Below are 19,222 nucleotides of genomic sequence, written 5' to 3'. Positions count from 1 at the left end.
GACCAGGAGGAGTGGAGCCTCAGGGATAGACCCCCATGCCTTCCAGAAATAAGGGTCACCCCAGTGTCAAGAAGATGAAGGAGCAGCTGTTCCCATCCCTCCTATAGACCAGAAGGAGAGGGAAGAGGCAGCCATTGGCTGTTCTCCTCCAAGTCCTTAGACACTAGACTCCCCAATGTGAAAAGTGGGTGAGGGGCTTTGCTGCTCTGGGACCTGTGTGGAGCTGAGTGGAGGAAGTGGTGGTCCAAGCCATCTGCCTGCAGCTTTGCTCTGCTGCTTCAGTCCCCACTTGGAATAGGAGCAACTTACTCTTTCCTGAAGCCAAGATCATCTCCTAAAGCAGGTAAAAATCCTCGCTCCTTCCCCTTCCTGTTCAGTGGCATGGCTTCCCCCCGCCTCTTCTCTCTCCACTCCCCTGCCTACTGCTGCTGCTTTCTCCGCTGCTTGGGAGCAGGGAAAACCCAGAGCCAGCCAGGCTGAGCAGGGGCTCAACTGGGGAGGAGACAGGGGCAACAGGGTGGCTGGAAAATAGTTCCCCCCACCCTGCCTGGTCATGCGGGGCAGGGGAGGGGAACCTCACATCCATCCCTGCTGCTGTGGTCCCATCTGCAGCTGAGTGGGTAGGAACAGCTCTGATGTTTCCTCGCCCCCCGGGACAGAGGGGAGAAAGGAAGGGGGCATGTTTTGAGCAGAAAAGGGAAAGGAAAGAGGATTTTCACCTGCTTTAGAGGCTTCAAAAAGTCTCTGTAGGCTCCCATGGTGTGGTCTAATCCAAAAGATGGGTGCTGCTGAGCTACTACACCCGCTGTGGATCTGCCCCTGAGTGGTAGAAATGGTCCACCTCTACAAATGAATGTTTGTACATGGCTTAAGTCTCCGTGTTTACCTCCATGTCTACAGGGAGCAATCTTAAAGGTGTTCTGCATGATCATTCAGTAAACCTGCTTAATTGGTATATTTTCTGGTAGTAAAGATAAAAATTATACCAATTTTGATGCTATATTATTGATTTTCCTTCAGGGATACCAGCTGGATTTGCTACAGCTGCCTAAAATGCCAAAATATGTGCTTCAAATAGTGGGTTTTGACTGTGTCGTCAAAGCTAAAGAGTTTCTTGGAGCCTCAGATCAACAGAGACTCCCTTTGCCTGAAGGGTGACTGCATCCGAAACCTTGCTAAGAACTTTGTTCCAACTACTCAGTTGGTCTAATAAAAGATAGCACATCGACTCAAAGAATCTTGCCTGCCAGTGAATAATCAAGCACTTTTAGGGAGAAACAGGGAATTTTGGTCATATATATGTGCAGTAAGACAATGCACAAGAAATGCAGTCAATGCAAGGCTGTTTTGAAAAGTCTGGGTGTGCTTTCCCACTTATCTAGCACTTTCATTCAAGCTTCTCAAAACATTTCATAAACAACAATCTTCATGATATGCTGTGATGTATTGGCTATACATTTAAAATCATGTTACTCTCTGGCATCTGGCTTGCAGAGGATAAAAGACCTATTACTAATGACTATTATTAAGAGATTTTCCTTTCCTCAAGAGGTAGTATATGTTTTCCTTCTGACCAGAAGTCCTATGGTAGCATGCTGGCCATACTAAACTTGCAGTAAACACTTCTAGTGACTTTACCTGAGCTAGGATTATGGAGTCTAGATCATTTTATGCATGTAGAATCTGTCTACATTGCATAGCCTCATTACAGCTGTCTTGGGACAAAATGTGGCATAGCCTCATAGATAACAGGATGTGAGACTGAAAGAAAGTATTGGTCCTTTTTCATTTGAGTTTGGGACTTGAGGGAAGTCCTTTCACCTCCCTCTCGGCTTCTGGTTCTGTCTCTCTAAACTAGGAGCCATGCTTCCATACAATTCTCTGCCCAATATTACAAGTTTAGTAGCAAGCAGAGATTGCAGCTAAGACTGAGAAGTTATTGTACTAAGTAATATTCTTGGCCTAGGTTCTTGCTCTATGGATATTCCTTGCCTGAAAGACTTCCACTTAAAACATAAATGCTAATTATTAATTAAAATAATCTGTCATTGGAAAAATTGAGGCACTGTTAAAGGATCGTCAGAAGTGGGGACAGTCCATGGCAGCTCATGGTCCCCCTGTTTTTATCATTACATCCATATTTAATTCCAAAGGGAGGTAACAAACGTCATGTATGTTTTCCATACAAGGTGGCAGAAAGACTAACTAGAAAGGAAGGTGGAGTTTTTTTTTAAAAATAGGCAGCGTAGCTATATTGACCTGTTATAGGCAGCAGAGATCTTTGGTCATTAGTTCAGCTACAGAAACAATAGGCTTTTTTTCCAGCTTCCAGTACATTTATATACATTCCATTGTTTTTAAATACCCTTTTTTTCCCCAAACGTACTTTGTCTTCTGGCCATCATGAAAACATTCAGTTGATGAAATACAAAGAGAACATAAACTGAAGACAACAATTTTTATTACACTGAGTTCTGCAAGAGTTACTCTATGTAACAAAATAACGTGCTTTTCCTGAGGCTGTGGAAAAGCTGAATCCAACTGTCAAGCCCTCACTAATCACTCCAACAGAAGTTTTAGGAAGGTTAGAGATGGTCAATACAGGAAAATCTAATGGGGGTTCAGGTCTGGATTTGGAGCAGCTTCACTCTTAAACGTTTGGGGGTGTTGGGATTTGGGGTTCTCATTAAGACTGTGCTTGAAAAATTTAAAAAGGGAAAAGTAGTTAGCCATGTTAGCCTGAAGTCAGGCAAAAGCCCCAGTGGCACGTTAGGCTAAGTATAGGCATTCAAGAAGCCCGCTGCAAATGTGCTCTAGTTTTTGAGCCCCTGATGCCTGTGTATGTGCATGTGTGTGGTGTGTGTCCAGGATGCCTGGATTCCACGTGTGTATGTCCCGAACACTTAGGTTCTATACAAGTATGTGCACACCCTAGATGCCTGGGTTCTGTATGTGTGTGTTTGTGTGTCCAGGATGGCTAGGTTGTTTGTGTGTGTGTGTGTGTGTGTGTGTGTGTGTTGGATGCCTGGGTTCTGTGTGTGTGTGTGTGTGTGGGTGAGTGTCCAGGACACCTGAATTCTGTGTATGTGAGTGTGTGCACATATGTCTAGGACAACAGGATTCTGTGTGCGTGCATGCATGCATGCATGCATGTATCTCCCAGATACCTGGGTTCAGTGTAAGAGTGTGTGTGTGTGTGTGTGTGTGTGTGTGTGTGTGTGTGTGTGTGTGTGTGTGTACCCCAGAGGGCTGGGTTCTCTGTATGTGTGTATGTGCACACACACACATGTACTTCCTGACTGCTTGTCTAGCTGAGAGACAGACTGATGCTGGTGGTCCTAAACCAGCAGAGAGGCAGGCTGTCTGGATCTGCAAAGCCCTGGCTGAGTAGCTCCACACTTGCATGGACTGGGACCCCTCCCCAGATGAGTAGGGCCAGAAGGCTTTGATTGCCTCTGCCTTTACATGGAGTTTCCTGCCCTGGGCTTCTCTGGCCCTGTGTCACCGCCAGCACTGCCACAACCCAGGCTGCCAGGGCACTATTCCCCTTCCCCTCTCCCTCCTCAGCCCGCACTCCCCTGCCCAGGGGCACAAATGTGGGCTGAGGAGGCATGAAGCCAGAGGAAGAGACTTACCTCATTTCAATCAAATGTTGAAGCTGCCAAACTGTTAGTGTGTTTATTAAACAAAGGCTGTTGAACGTTCCTGTTCCAGAGCCTGGACCCAAGCCCAGGGCACTACCTATCCCCGCAGAGTCTGTGCTGCTCCCCCACAATGGGACCCATGCCTAGAGTGGCCTGGTCCAGTGGACTGGTGGGCTGCCCCCATCCCCTCTATTCTGGGTGTTCCCATACCTTTCCAGGACTGGTCCACATCATCTTTGGAGCCCTGTGTCTATGCCAGCAATCACCAGTGGCTAGGGGTAGCAAGTTGGCCCTTGTAGTTGGGCTGAGTCAATGTCAGCCCTAGCAGTGGGTCTTGGATGGGCTGGTCCCCACTCCCTTCCCAGAGTTGACCCCATGGGATGCCTTCCTGGCTCCAGGGCTGACCCTAGGGGGATGCAGGGCCTGGACCAAAATAGCCTGTGTGGGGCCTCCTTAACATTTTTATATAATTAAAAAGAAGTTCATATAATTAAAAAAACCTCACTTATCATGATCAGTGTTGCGCCGCCTACATTCTACAATCCACCGGGAGGGCAGGGGCAGGGCTCAGCGCTAACTGGATTTTGGGCTGGGGCTATGACCAGGGCCAGGAGAGCTGAGCGGCATAGGATGCAGGGTGAGATGGAGGCAGCTGCCCTGGCACTGGCACTGAGGGCACTGCCACTGGCATAGCCCAACCCGGGGGCCACCTGTAGTGTGGGACAGCTGAGGTGGGGGCCACAACAGGTGGGCCATGCTGCATGGCTGCAGCCCCAACAGGTGGCTCTGGCTCCAGCTTTCTGACTTTCTCTAAGACTTTCCTTGCTGTAATGTCAAAGCATGGGGCCCAGGGCAGTCACCCCGATTTGCTGTACCCGAGGGATGTCCCTGCTCTTTGGATCATAGGTCAGGAGCTCCCACATGCCAGATCTCCTGTTTCAGGGCTCCCCTGCATCCCAGCATCTCTCAACCAATGCACGATGTGGAGTGTTCCACCATTGCTACCATCTAGAGCCCTCCCCTGTGGGAGCCTTGGACATGTTAATCCAGGGAGGAGTCCCTAGAGAAGGACCCTCCATGCCAAAGGGAGGGTAGGTGGCAATTTGCCTTACCACTCCTGCCCAGAAGGGTACCGGTTGCCCTGTGGGAGGTGGTGCTGATGTCACTCAGGGGTGTTGTAGCTGCATCCCAAGTGGTCTTTGACCCTGCATATAAATCCTTATCCTGGTGCTGTGACTTTCTCAGCCTCGTAGCAGCATGGGTGGCCTGCCTCAGACAGTGGGTGGCCATCTGTAGGCCTCATTCTTAGAACTTCACAGTATGTTCCTGTGACTGGATGACTCGTTCAAGTGCAATGGCAGCATGAATGCAAGCCGTCGCCAACCGGCCCATTCCAACACCCTACATCAAAGGTCCCATTTGGTCCTCATTTTGCCAGCACCGTATACACACATATCTGTCTGTCCATCCCAGATTCAGCATCTCAGGCTCCATGGCTGGGCATCCTGAGTACAAATGCAAAGTCTGCAGACAGGGAGACACTGAAGGACTTATGTTGAGTCCTCTGTCCAGACCTTTTCCCCCACCCAGGGCCGGAAGCCATTCAGCTGCTCACAGTCCAGCACTGGCCATGCCAAGTAATACTTGCAGTCTGCCTCCCAGCTGGGAAAACCCGGAAGTCTGGGTTCCATCTCTCTGTTGTGGGAGCTGGGAGCACTGGGAACTGAAGCATTTGGGCCTGAAGGAATGAATGTTCTCCAGGAAGAGATGGAGAGAAGGAGGGGGCTTTCCTAGGGCGATTTTTTTCCCATTCCCACTGCTACTTACCTGCTTATATGTAGCTGCTCTGTCAAACAGTGCCCAGAGACATGCCGGTGAAAACTTGCACTTTTGCTTGTTGGTTACACCTTGGTTGTGGGGCTCGAGAAAAGCTTTCAGTGTCTTTTAGGATCTGTTTGGGTACCAGTTTGTATAAAGTGGTTCCATGCCAACATGTTGACCTTTCTCAGGAAAGCAATCTGACCTTGAGAGATGGGGCAGCCAGGTGTCAATTAATCAGGTTTGTGGTCTTACTCAATGTTAACACACACTGATAAGCCCTTGGCAACAGTATGGGGTACTGACCCCGGTGCCTTTGCTTCATCCCAGGCTAGTGGTGCAGGGATTGGGGGCAGTGTTTGAAAGGCACAAGGTCAGTGGGGAGCATCAATAAATCCATATCATTACTCTTTCACATGGACAATCATCAGGCTAAGAACATGCTGAATATCAGAGTAGGCAATTATATCTCTCCCAGATTACCAAGGAGTCACATTCCCTCACCTCTATGTATCACATTCAGAAGGTCAGCAGTAAAGTCTTTGCACGGGTAGCTGTCTTAAGACGTTTAGCCATCACAACATAGGGTACCAAATTCAAAGAGTCACTGCACTTGCAATGGTATAGCCCCCAACAGATTACTGTGCTCCTGTAGGGTCTAAAAGTTGTCTCATGAAAGAGCTCAACACCCCTACTTAACAGTGCACAGAGATTCATAACAGGATGCACAACTCATGTACACACAGATGTATACCCTGCAGTCTAAGGCATTAGACCAAGTGACATAAGAAGACAGACCCTAACCATTCCCCTGATGCCAAGTTTCTTGGCCTGTGGACAGCCTGGCAGGCTGGGCACCATGGCTTGGTGTATTGCACTAAATTTAGATAAGGGTGGGGTAAATGGAAATGGAATAATCGTTCAGAGTAATCTCACCTGAAACCTATTCCTAGAGCATCTTATACTAACACCAAATGAGTCTTCTATTAGGCACAACCTTGACGGAGAAGCATGGCTCGAGCTGAACAAACTGAGATTTAGATATGGATGCTTCAAAACAACACTGTACAAGATGAACATCTTGGACAGCCCTCTGTGTGAATGTGGTGTCCAGCAAACAGCACACCACTTAATCCAAAACTGCAATCTTTACAAATGCCCGAACAGGGTAGATGGAACCTGCACACTGAGTGATAGTACTAGGAGGTGGTTTGTAGCTGACCAAAGGGAAGAGTGGTGGTGAGGGGTGCTCTCCACGCTGACTCTTGCCAGTGACAGCCCAGGAATGGGGCCGGCCCAGCACTTGGGTGGACCACACGAGCTTTGTCTGAAGCTAGAGCACCACCCTGGGGGACAGGGGCAGGCAGGGTGTCACACATGCAATCAAACATGAGTCGTGATGGGATCTGGTACAGATATTTGTTATGGCGCTCTAACCTACAGCATTGAAGTCTGACACTACATCCATCCAGGGTTATCTTAGTGCGGGGTCTGCTATCTGCCACTCTATGTGCCCTGATCATCTGTTTGGTTATGACTGTAGAGTGCTTTCTGGGTACCTACCATTCAATAAGTGTATCTTCTGTACCTGGCCTAGAGACTAACTTGCTCAGAGAGGCATAAGCTTTTGTAGGCTTACTTCTTCCCTCAGTGGAATAAGGTCTTGCATTTACAATATGAAGAGCATTTCACTCAAAGGACTTCACATCAGGATCATTTCATCCACCACTGAAATGCGGCCACCTGCGCACAGCAATATTTCACAGAAGTTTAGGAAGTGGAGAAAACCATATGCCATTTAAAAGGCTTGAGGGAATATTAGGAAGAGCCGAGGAATCTTGGCCAGATTCCAATTCATCTAGCTTCATCTTGCTTACCTAAAATGCAGCCTTAAGTTTTACTTGGATCACAACAAGCCCAATATCCCATTCCTTTGAAGAATGTTGTGGTGTGTTTAATGACGACTGGGATCACATCCTTCAGTATGAAGTGAATGACAGCATCTCCAGCAAAACAGTGCCCTTTACCACCCATCTGTGCTTTTCATGTGGTACCAATTCACAGGGAGGGAAGGGGGTTTAGCAAAGAAAAATGTTAGTTGAGATTAGATCTTATCCGGCCTAGGCTTCTGTTTATGTGCCCAATCCACATGCAGGGACCTTTGGGGCAGGGGCCGTGTGTTCTTAAGTGTTTTTACAGGACTGAGCACATTGCCAGTGCTCAAATAGGAACACAGCAAGCAGATCCTAGACTGGCTGTTTTATAACATGCAAGTATGGAAGGGGTCAGGACTGACAATGACCTCTCAGCTGGTCCTTTATACTATAAAACTGGCTCTTGTAGTCAATTAAAAAAAAATAGGGGAAAAGAAATGATCCTATGAGCCTACGATCAGGTGAATGTAGAGAGTTTAACAATCAGAACTCTTGAGGAGGTGATAGCTTTAATTAGACCAACTAGATAGCTGCAAAAAAAAATCTTTATTTGCAAGCTTTTGGGCATACACACCCTTCCTGAGGCATAGGAGAATGCAAAATATTGTAAAATTTCTCTCAGGTGGAAATGAAAATTCATTTCACAGGAGAGCTGAAAGATGGTGTAAGATCTCCTGGTTGGAAAAGTTCATTTTATTCAAAATAGACTCAGGTAAAAGTTGGAGCAATCTATTTCCCTCCGAGTTGTCTGGTGGTCAGCAGGATGTTGAATTATGTTTCTTTCTGGTGGTGATGTTTCATATTTCACAGGAGGACTGCTGACAGAAGGCTGTCCTGGGCAAGGAATTTCTCTTGTATTGTGTCTGCTCTGTGAGCATGCAAATTTGGATTGAAACAAAAGGCTGGAGCAGGGGTGTCAGGTCTCAAGGTGCTAAATTTTACAAAAAGGAAGCAAAATGATAAAGTTTTCATTTTAAAATGGCAAATGTTGATATCTTCCATGTTTCAGGGATACAGGTTGCAGCCGTGTTGGTCTGCAGGCAAAACTAATCAGAACTCTTGGGGAGGTGCTATCCTTTATTAGACCAACTAGATAGTTGCAGAAAACAGCAAGTGTGCCGATGTGGTTCTGTTTTTTGTGCATAATGGTTAGGAAGGATTATATAGGGAGCCCTGCTCCAGTTTTTGCCCCAGGCCCTGTAAAACCTTCTGCCACCCTGAACAGTTGAGCATTTCCTGCATAAACTAGGAATTGTATGGTCATATCTGTTTAGCTTGTGGCATCTGAAAGGGCAATAGTACAAATAAGTCTGAAAGCAGATAGAACAGCATTTTGATCTAAAGGACTTTTACAAAAGAGAAGTGGTTGGATAAGAGACAGCAGAAGATATGAATGCACTTCTCAGGTAGACAACAGCAATCTGAAAACAATTTGAATCCTCCTGACTCACTATAAAGAAATATCAAATGATGTTTACTGCAAATCATGATCGATGACAACAAAACGGTGGATTATATTCTCCCCATTCTTTTTTAAACTCACAATCGCTGCAAGATGAAAACAGGAAGCCAGACAATGAGAGAAAGCTAATACTTAAATCTTGGGTAATTACTTCAAGATAGCAACACCATTTCCTTTAATTAAAACCCTTCAAAATATGATGTAGAACTCCTTCCAAGGTTTAGATACATTTTCTTTTTGTAGTGGCTACCAGAGCCACCATCACTATTCTGCACCAACTGTTTTCTAATTAGGGCTGGCCAGAAAACAAGAACTTTAATCTATGACAAATTTGGTTCTTAATCCAATGCAGAATGAAACTAACAGCTTTAAACATTTTTTATTCTTGAAAGACAAGGGACCAGCCCACCCAAAATAGACTGATTGTTAGGGCATGCACCAGGTATCTGAGAGATCAGTCCTTGCTCTGCATATTACATAATGAACTAACTACATGATTATTCTGGGATGGCAACCCCTATTTTACAATCAGATGCAAGCCCTGAGGCAAAAGTATTGTTGTTTAAGAGTAATCAGTGGATCAGTGTTATTTGCTGCATAACTGCTGCTTCTGCTGTAATCTTTCTTTGTGCCATAGCAACAAAGTTTGGCATCCAGGACAAAGTCTGCAGTGGCAGCCCACCCTTGCCCCACACACAGATCCAGGGGGCACACACTCTCCCATGTTTGCCTGGGAGTGCATGCAGTGGTGAGAGCCACCCTTCCCCCAACCCCGTACCGCCCCCGCCTGCTCAAATGAGCCCCTTGTGACTCTGTCCTACGCCACGCGCAGGCTGGGCAGCACGTGTTGGCGTGCCTTTGCTTTGGCACCCGGGGAAGCCCCCTTCTCCCTCTCCCCCCACTTTGTTACAGCACTGATCTTTGTTCCAAAACTTACTCGGGTTTAAATATTAATCTTGAACCCTGCTCCCTGTGGTAGATAATCAATACTCTTGGGGTGTCTATACACAAGCTCCGGGTGTGGGGGTGGGTGCTTTAATCAGAGCACCTCTGAGGGCCGCTCTAATTAAAGTGCCCATAGCATCATCTTTATTCAGCATCCTGCACTTGTTCTATGAGCTTTAGTTAAAGTGCCCCCACCATAATTTTGACACATGGGGACACTGAATACACATGATGCAGAGGCTGCTGGAGCACACTGATTACCATGCTCCAGCAGACTCGCAGTAGACTTGATCAATTGAATCTGCTCCCACGTGTGCTAATTAGCATGAATTGGAGCTGAGGTCTATCACGTGTATAGGTGTCCGTTGTGTCTACTTTTGTAATTAAAACTATACACTTAACTAAGGACTGATCATATTCACTTCTAAAGGATTAGAGGTGTGGCGGAGGCTTTTCTCAGCCAGACTGGCTGTCCTGCTCCACCGGGCTTTAAACTAAGTCAGCTGGAGGATGGGGGGACTTCTGCCACTGCTGGTCCACTGAGCAACCCTTGCAAAGCCAGCAGGCCAAGGCACTTAGAGGACCCACCCCTGCCTCAGCCCTGGAATGAACTGTGGGCAAGGCTAGGGCCCCAAGGGGACACTTGCATGCCTTTACACAAATGCCAGGAGCCTGGGGAATAAACAAGAGGAACTTGTCCTCCTGCTTACCACAAATAACTATGATGTCATAGGGATAACGGAGATCTGGTGGAGCTCCACCCATGACTGGACAACAGGAATAGATGGCTATACCCTGTACAGAAGGGATCAAGTGGACAAAAGGGGCGGGGGTGTAGCTGTCTATGTCAAGGAAAGCTACGCATCCCTGCAAGCCAACATTGGCACCCACGGTGGAAGACTTGAGACCCTCTGGGTTAAAATCCATGGGGAACACGGCACAGGGGATACCATGGTGGGAGTCTACTACAGACCCCCTACCCAGGGTCAAGACCTTGACCAGGAGTTTGCAAGGGAATTGGCTGAGGTCATGCACTCCCAGTGCATAGTTGTCACGGGAGACTTTAACTACCCAGACATCTCGTGGGAGAAGCACTCAGCCAAATCTGAGCGGTCAGAAAGCTATCACTCATACATGGATGACCTCTATCTGATGCAGGAAGTCTACGGGACAATGAGAGGTAAAGCACTGCTCGACCTGGTTCTGGCAACCAAGGACGACCTAATCAGTGACCTAATGATTGAAGGGAAGCTGGGTGACAGTGGCCATGAGCTGATCACCTTCACCATCCACAGTAAACCTGGCAAGTCAGTCAGCAATGCAGAAGTCCTCAACTTCAGGAAAGCTGACTTTGACAAGTCAAGGAAGCTTGTCAGTAAGGTCCTAAAGGGCCACTACACAAAGGGGAGGGGAGTTCAAGACAAGTGGTTGCTCCTCAAGGGAGCAATCCTGGATGCACAAGCAAAGTGTATCCTGTCTTGGAGAAAAGGCAACAAAAGAGCACAGCAGCCCCCTTGGCTCTCCAGGGAACTAGTGGACTTCCTGTGTCTTAAAAGGAAGACCTACAAAGGATGGAGGACTGGAACCATCACCAGGAGGAATACTCTGCACTGGTCTGCACCTGCAGAGAGCAAACCAGGAAAGTCAAGGCTGCGACGGAGCTCCAGCTAGCTACAAATATCAAGGACAATAAAAAGTCCTTTTTTAGATATGTGGGGAGCTGGAGGAAAAGCAAGGGCAACATTGGACCCCTGCTGAACCAGATGGGACAACTGACAACTGAAGCCCATGAAAAAACAAACTTGCTAAATGGATAGTTTGCGTCAGTTTTTCACTAGTCCCAAAGGGACACGCCTGGCCACTGTGGGTCAGGGATTCCCGGGTGAAGGAGACTACTTACCCTCCATCGAAGCTGACCTCATGAAGGAACACCTTGACAGGCTGGATACCTTCAAGTCAGCTGGCCCTGATAGTTTACACCCCAGGGTACTCAAGGAGCTGGTGAGCATCATAGCTCAGCCCCTTGCACAGATCTTCGAGAACTCCTGGTGCTCTGGTGAAGTGCCCGAAGATTGGAATAAGGCCAATGTGGTGCCTATCTTCAAGAAGAGGAGAAAAGTGGATCTGGCAAACTACAGGCCCATCAGCCTGACCTGTACCCTGGGGAAGGTCTTGGAAAAGATTATCAAAGAGGCCATCCTTAACAAACTAGCTGATGGCAATATCCTGAGGGATACCCAGCATGGGTTTGTTGTGGGTAGGTCTTGCTTGACCGATCTCATTTCTTTTTATGACCAGGTGACCTATCACCTGGACAAGAGGGAAGAGGTTGATGTTATATACCTTGACTTTAAAAAAGCCTTCAATCTGGTATCCCATGATCACCTCTTGGCAAAACTGGCTAACTGCGGCCTCGACTTCACCACCATCTGTTGGCTGGGGAATTGGGTCCACAGTAGGACCTAGAGAGTGGTGGTTGATGGAAGTCAATTGTCATGGTGCATGGTGAACAGAGGGATCCCTCAAGGCTCTGTCCTAGGGCCTATACTTCTGAACATCTTTATCAATGATGTAGACATTGGTGTCAGAAGCGGGCTGGCCAAGTTTGCCTACAACACCAAACTCTGGGCTAAGGCATCCACCCATGAGAAGAGGAGGGTGATCCAGGCAGACCTTGACAAGCTCAGGAAATGGGCGGATGAGAACCTGATGATGTTTAACACTGAAAAATGCAAGGTTCTCCACCTTGGGAGGATAAACCTGCAGCATGCTTATAAGCTTGGCAGTGCTACGCTGGTTAGCACTACAAATGAAAGGGACTTGGGGGTCATGATTGACCACAAGATGAACATGAGCCTTCAATGTGATGCTGCAGCCAGTAAAGCAAGCAAAATGCTGGCTTGTATCTATAGATGCTTCTCAAGCAAATCCCGGGACGTCATTCTCCCATTGTACTCGGCCTTGGTGAGGCTGCAGGTGCAGCACTACATCCAGTCTTGGGCTCCACAATTCAAAAAGGACGTGGGGAAGCTTGAGAGGGTGCAGAGGAGAGCCATGCGCATGATCAGAGGTCAGGAAAACAGGCCTTATGACGAGAGGCTGAGAGCCATGGGACTCTTCAGCCTGGAAAAGTGCAGGCTCAGGAGTGATCTGATAGCCACCTATAAGTTTATCAGAGATGTTCACCAGGATCTGGGGGAACATCTGTTCACCAGAGCGCCTCAAGGGATGACAAGATCGAATGGTCACAAACTCCTCTGCGACCATTTCAGGCTGGACATAAGGAAGAACTTCTTTACTGTCCGAGTCCCCAAAGTTAGGAATAAACTGCCGCCAGTGGTGGTTCAAGCACCCACTTTGAACACCTTCAAGACACATTTAGATGTCTATCTTGATGGGATCCTATGATCCCTGCTGACTTCCTGGCCCTGGGGCAGGGGGCTGGACTCGACAATCCTTTGGGGTCCCTTCCAGCCCAAATGTCTATGAAATCTATGAATAGTTGTCAGCCATGACTATACTCATAAGCATTTTCAAATGTACTTTGTGCAAGTTCACTAGATTTTGGAATCTGATATTTAGACACCCAAATGAACTGAATGGACTATGTGGTCTGTATACAAAGCCAGGCACCCCAGCAAGTTTCTCAAAGATGACTCCAAGAAGGAAGCAGAACTGCAAAGCAACCTTCTTCCTTCCTTCCAATAGGTTTTCACATATCAAAAAGGAGACAGAGCTCCCCTGAAGAAAGCAGGTTTCCTCATTATGATATTGGAGTCTTCAGAAAATAAAGCAACAAGGCCCACCTCTTTGACCATGCAGCCCATAGGGAGTCTGCACTGCAGGCAACAGCGCAGTGACAAATACACAGATAGCTTTAAACAAGCTGGTGCGTGTCAAAAAAAATCAAGCTGCAGGAGCATAGCGCTCCATATAGCTAGGGTGCTTCTAGTCATTCAGCTGGCTTACTTAAAGCTAACTTGAGGAGCCAGCACTAAAGATGGATGCTTAGGCAGCTAGGAATTGACAGCGAATGGGTTTCTGGAAAAGCTAGCTTATGTCCTATTAACCTGATCCCATGCTAATGTTTCCACAGGCTTCCTGCTTTGTTCAGCTTACCTTCTGGACAGAGAAAGTGCTGGTAGGACATGGTCAGGAGTCCAGAGCTACATTTCCCACAAAAATGGCTGGTAGGTTTTTCCCTTCCTCATCGATGGTAGAAACTATATGGCATATAATGAATTAGGCCAGGATGCACTGAAAGAGTAGCTCATGCAATAATAATTAAAGCACAGGGTACTTTGCATTCTTTTCCTACTTTTGCTACAGACTACCTGAGGATATTGGTCAAATCACTTAATTTCTCTCTCTAAAATACAGATAATACTTTCCTTCTTCAAAGGCGGATCGAGGGCCAGTTCATCATTGTTTGAGGTACTTATATACCATTGCAGTGAGCAGCAGAGAAAGCCAATAAAGAAGATTCTTTAGTGCAGAATTCAGCCGGTTTGCAGTAAATGAGGCATGAGGTCATGCTGATGGCTAACAATAGAAAGATATTTAACTGTCTTCATCACTAAGTACAGTTCATATTGTGCACAGAAGGACACAAGGGATAATAGAAAATAGAAGTTCACATGATAAAATATTGCAGAGGCACAAGGGAGAACATAATGAGTTAGCTTTTTATGTAGGAGCAGCTGATTTAATTTTATCCACCATAGTTGCTTGCATTAGCTTCTTTCTCCAAGGTACAAAATATACTCACCTGGAGATGTGTGCTCAGTGGGTGTGGTTTTACACCTAGATTAAACAATGATCCTAACCTAAAGCTTCTTTCCGAATGTGCAAATGCAAAAAAAAAGAAACGAGGTCCATGTCCATCACATGGAAACTAACCACTTAGGTACCATATTTCCTTGAATACAAGACAAGGTTCCGCCTCTCCCCCTTCCATTAGCATGGGAGAAAAAAGCCCATCATCTTATAACCGCATATGAGGAAAACACATTAAATACATTGTCTATCATTAAACTGCTGCCAAAAGCAGCATGTGCTCAGTAATGAAAACCAGCTATGATTAAATGCAGCCAACACTGAGCATGACTATAAAACACATGGCTCATATTGGACAAACATGCTGATAGAAGCCTGTTTTTTGGTTGCTTTCTTTTTTCTTTTTCTTTTTTTTTGTGATGTGGCCCTTAAAAAAAGCAGACAGTTGTTCACCCAGGAAAGACTGAGCAGTGGGCCTTGAGGTACTGCAATACCAGGTCGGCTCTTGGAGAAGCTTGAGCAAGCTCTTGCCCTCCCCTGGTGCCAAAAATGATGACAGGAATCTTTTTTTTGGTGGCCTTTAAAAAAAACAAAAAAGAGCAGGTGTTTCCTGCCAAGTGATCTGGCACTGGGCCTGGAGGTACTGCAATACCAAACTGGCATCAGGAGGACCAGAGCCAGCTCTGATACTCATCTCTTGGTGCCAAAAAATGAGCTACACTTGATCTTAGCCAGAAGGCTGATATGCTGATGGAAAACTTTTCTTTTTATTTTTATTTATTATAAAAACACCCTCAGCACCCTGCACTTACAAAGCTAAACTTATTGAGTATTCTTGTTTTACCAAAACTTCATAGTGCAGACACAACTACATTTTAAAAACATACAACTGCATATATTAAACCCTTAAACAACATACATCAACCGCCCATAAAAAGCAAACCCTTCCAGAAATCTCTCTTGATACAGAACACCTTGAAAATGTGTAACCTCAGTAACCACTTGAATCTCCACCCCTTCCATTAGTCCTCTCTGTCAGTTTAGTGAAAGAAGTGTTCCAGTCCTTTTTCCTCCACTTCTCCATCTCTTCCTCTCTGATCTCTTCCTTGTCCAAGTCGATGGAGTATTTCAGTTCATGCAGGCCCAGCCTCAAGCACTCTCCTTCACTGAAAGCCAACCCCTTAAACACTCAGAGGTATATGTTCCATAAACAAATCCCATATCCCATCTGTGTTGCACTTCTCTCACCGGCGAGATATTTCTTATAAACGTCCAAGCTAGGTCAGCATATTTACCTTTTAGTTTTTTACCTGCCAGCACTCCCGACAACTTCTTCAATTGTTCTTCTGTGAAGTTTCCCACTGGCACCATCCTCTCTCTCTCCCTTACTGCTTTCATTTATTTTTATGATCCCTCAAGACCTCCAGCCCTACCTTTGCTATTTTATACCTCTGCATGAATCCTCCCATCGTGATGTAATGAATTGGTGGTTGCCACGTCCATGGACTCCTCAAGGAGGTCTAATATACTCCGTTTCCTCAAAAGTGCAGCTGCATGAAATCAGGTGATACGAGCTGCTTTCCCTCCATTACTGCCTTGCTTATTGCACCTACACATTGGCGATGCATAGGGGGTGTATACAGATGCATGTGCACCCCCTGAGATCTCTGGTCCACCCCTTGGAAGTGCCAGCCACAAAACTGGAAGTGTGGCCGGAAGTGCACTTCCGGTTTCGCCACTGGCTCAGCAATCGGCTGCTAGGGGACCACCCCATCCTAGACTTGGGAGGCACCAGTCACCCATGTACCTACGTATTTCCCATAGACAAACAGTCCCAAGGCCAGCAGCCCCCATTACAATATCGCTCTTGCTTTGTACAGTTCAGCTCTAGCCATCCTTTCTCTTTTGGCATTCCAGAAGAGCTCACATCTTTCCCTCAGTGCTTTTGCTATCTGCCACCACATCAGTGCAAATACAGTTCCTGTATAGCGAATAATCAGCAGTAGCACAGCCTTAATGACTGCCACATTTCCAGCAAAGAACAATGTCCTTCCAGACCATAACCAAAGTATTTGCTGTAGTCTTGCTGTCACCTTTTCCCAAGTTGTATTACTTTTCCCTTCAGCATACACTGGGGCTCCTAGCACTCTGATTTCTCTCTCTCTCACTTGAAGGCCCAACTTCTCTGAGCCGCTCTAGCTCCCCACTCCCATTATGGTGCTTTTCAATCTATTTAGTTTAGCCCTCATCACTTCTTCATACACTGATGTATGCTTTGGCACCCTTCCCAGTTGAAAGTCTGTCTCTAACTACTACATTTATACCATCCATGTATAGTAGCGTAGGTTGTAGCTGTACTGGTCTAAGGAAACAGGCAGACAAGGTTCTTTGGGTGAATCTGATATCTTTTATTAGACCAACTTATATAGTTGGAAAACAGTTTTTCAACTGTTTAACTATTTAAAGATAAAAAATTCCAACTATTTTAGTTGGTCTAATAAAAGATATCAGATTCACCCAAAGAACCTTGTCTATCCATGTATAGTACACATTTTACCTCTCCTCCTCCTGGTATCCTTACTCTGTTTATGACCTTGTCTTTTCTTATTCTTTGTGCTAATGATTTCATGCCACAGACAATTCGTAGTGCTGACACAGGGGGCATTCTTGTCTCACCCCTGTATGGATTTTAAAGGCCCCGCTTAGGTCCCATTAATTTCATCGTTTCATAGTAGCTAGGGTCAGGAGGGACCTGAACAGATCATCTAGCCTGACCCCCTGCCACAGGCAGGAATGAATGCTGGGTTCACAAGACCCCAGACAGGTGATTATCCAACCTTCTCTTGAATTTGCCCAAGGTAGGGGTGAGGACCACTTCCCTGGGAAGTCGGTTCCAGATTTTGGCCACCCTAACTGTAAAACATTGCCTTTTGATCTCTAACCTAAACCTATTCTCCATCATCTTATGACCATTGTTCCTTGTCACCCCAGGTGGTGCTGGGGAGAAAAGGGCTCTACCTATTTGCTGTTGATCTCCCCGATGAGTTTATAGGTAGCCACTAGGTCCCCCCTCAGCCTCCTCTTGCCAAGGCTGAACAGATTCAAGTCCATCAGTCCCTCCTCATAGGGCCTGTCCTGCTGCCCTCTCACCAAGTGGGTGGCCCTCCTCTGAACCCTCTCCAGGCTGGCCACATCCCTTTTGAAGTGCGGCGCCCAGTACTGCACGCAGTACTCCAACTGCGGTCTGACCAAAGTTGCATAGAGGGGGAGTATCACCTCTCTGGACCAGCTTGAGATGCACTTTTGGATGCATGACAAGGTATGGCTGGCCTTGCTGGCTGCGGTCTGGCATTGGCGGCTCATGTTCATCTTGGAGTCAATAATGACTCCAAGATCCCTTTCCGCCTCTGTGCTTTCAAAAAGGGAACTCCCCAGCCTGTATGTGTGCTGTGGACTCCTTCTCCCAAGGTGCAGCACCCTGCATTTGTCTACGTTGAACCCAATCCTATTCTCATCTGTCCATTTTTGTAGTCTGTCTAAATCTAGTTGCAGCCTCTCTCTCCCTTCAAGTGTGTCCACCTCGCCCCACATCTTAGTGTCATCAGCAAATTTGGACAGCATGCTTTCCACCCCCTTGTTCAAGTCGCTGATGAAGATGTTAAACAGTGCGGGCCCGAGGACTGAGCCCTGGGGTACCTCACTGCTCACATCTCGACAGGTTGAGTACAACCCGTCCACCACTACTCTCTGGGTGCGCCCCATCAGCCGATTGTTTACCCATCCAACTGTGCAGGCATCAATGCCGCAGTCCCTTAATTTATTGATGAGGATGGGGTGAAAGACAGTGTCAAAGGCCTTCTTAAGATCTTGAAAGACTACATCCACGGCAACACCATCATCCAAGGATTTAGTCACCTGGTCATAAAAGGCAACCAGGTTGGTCAGGCAGAACCTGCCTTTGATGAACCCATGCTGATTGCCCCAATTTGGACTTGACTATCCACTTTTCTATGCAATCACCTTATTAAACATATACATTTATCTGGGAACCACATTTTTCTTAGCACCTTGATTATGCAATCATGATCCACTCTGTCATGTTTTTTCTACGTCTAGGTTTGCTATAACGATGTTTGTTTTCTTCTCTTGGATGAGGTACAGTGTATCTCTGATCACTCTGATAACTTCAGAGATCCTTCTACTTGGTATCCTGGTATCTTTCCTCAACCCCAAAGCCAGTGTCTTGGCCATTAACTTATAATTCATATTAAGGGGTATAACCGGTGTCTAGTTTTTCAGGAGTTCCTTCTCCCCGTTCTTGAAGAGTAAGATAACAACACCTTTTGTAAAATATTTTCTTGCCTCTCCTGTTTCCTCTGCTTCCTCAAACACTTCCACTACATCCCTCTCTACCTCTGCCCAAAATGTCTCAAAAAATTCCATAGACAGTCTGTCTGTTCCTGGTGATTTCCCTCTTTTAAAGGTTTTGAAACACTCCTCCACTTCCTTTAAACTTATCTTTTCTTCCATCTTCTTTGCTTCCTCCTCCTCTACTTTCTCTTCAATCTCTTCCAAGAAATCCTTCATCTTCTTCCTGTCTGGTTCCTTCTTCTGGTATAGCTCTTTGTAAAATCTTCTCATCA

At 46.4% G+C, this 19,222-nt stretch overlaps 1 pseudogene; it reads right to left on the bottom strand.

Moving 5' to 3' along the window:
* Positions 1-15,037: 15,037 nt before the first annotated feature.
* On the bottom strand, positions 15,038-15,330 carry LOC132250468 (U2 spliceosomal RNA; annotated as a pseudogene).
* Between the last annotated feature and the right edge of the window lie 3,892 nt (positions 15,331-19,222).

The sequence above is a fragment of the Alligator mississippiensis genome, chromosome 4 (assembly GCF_030867095.1).
Source record: "Alligator mississippiensis isolate rAllMis1 chromosome 4, rAllMis1, whole genome shotgun sequence".
In the NCBI taxonomy this organism is placed as follows: domain Eukaryota; kingdom Metazoa; phylum Chordata; order Crocodylia; family Alligatoridae; genus Alligator; species Alligator mississippiensis.
Note: the sequence above shows the minus strand (reverse complement) of the source record. Positions and strands in the feature narration are given on the sequence as shown.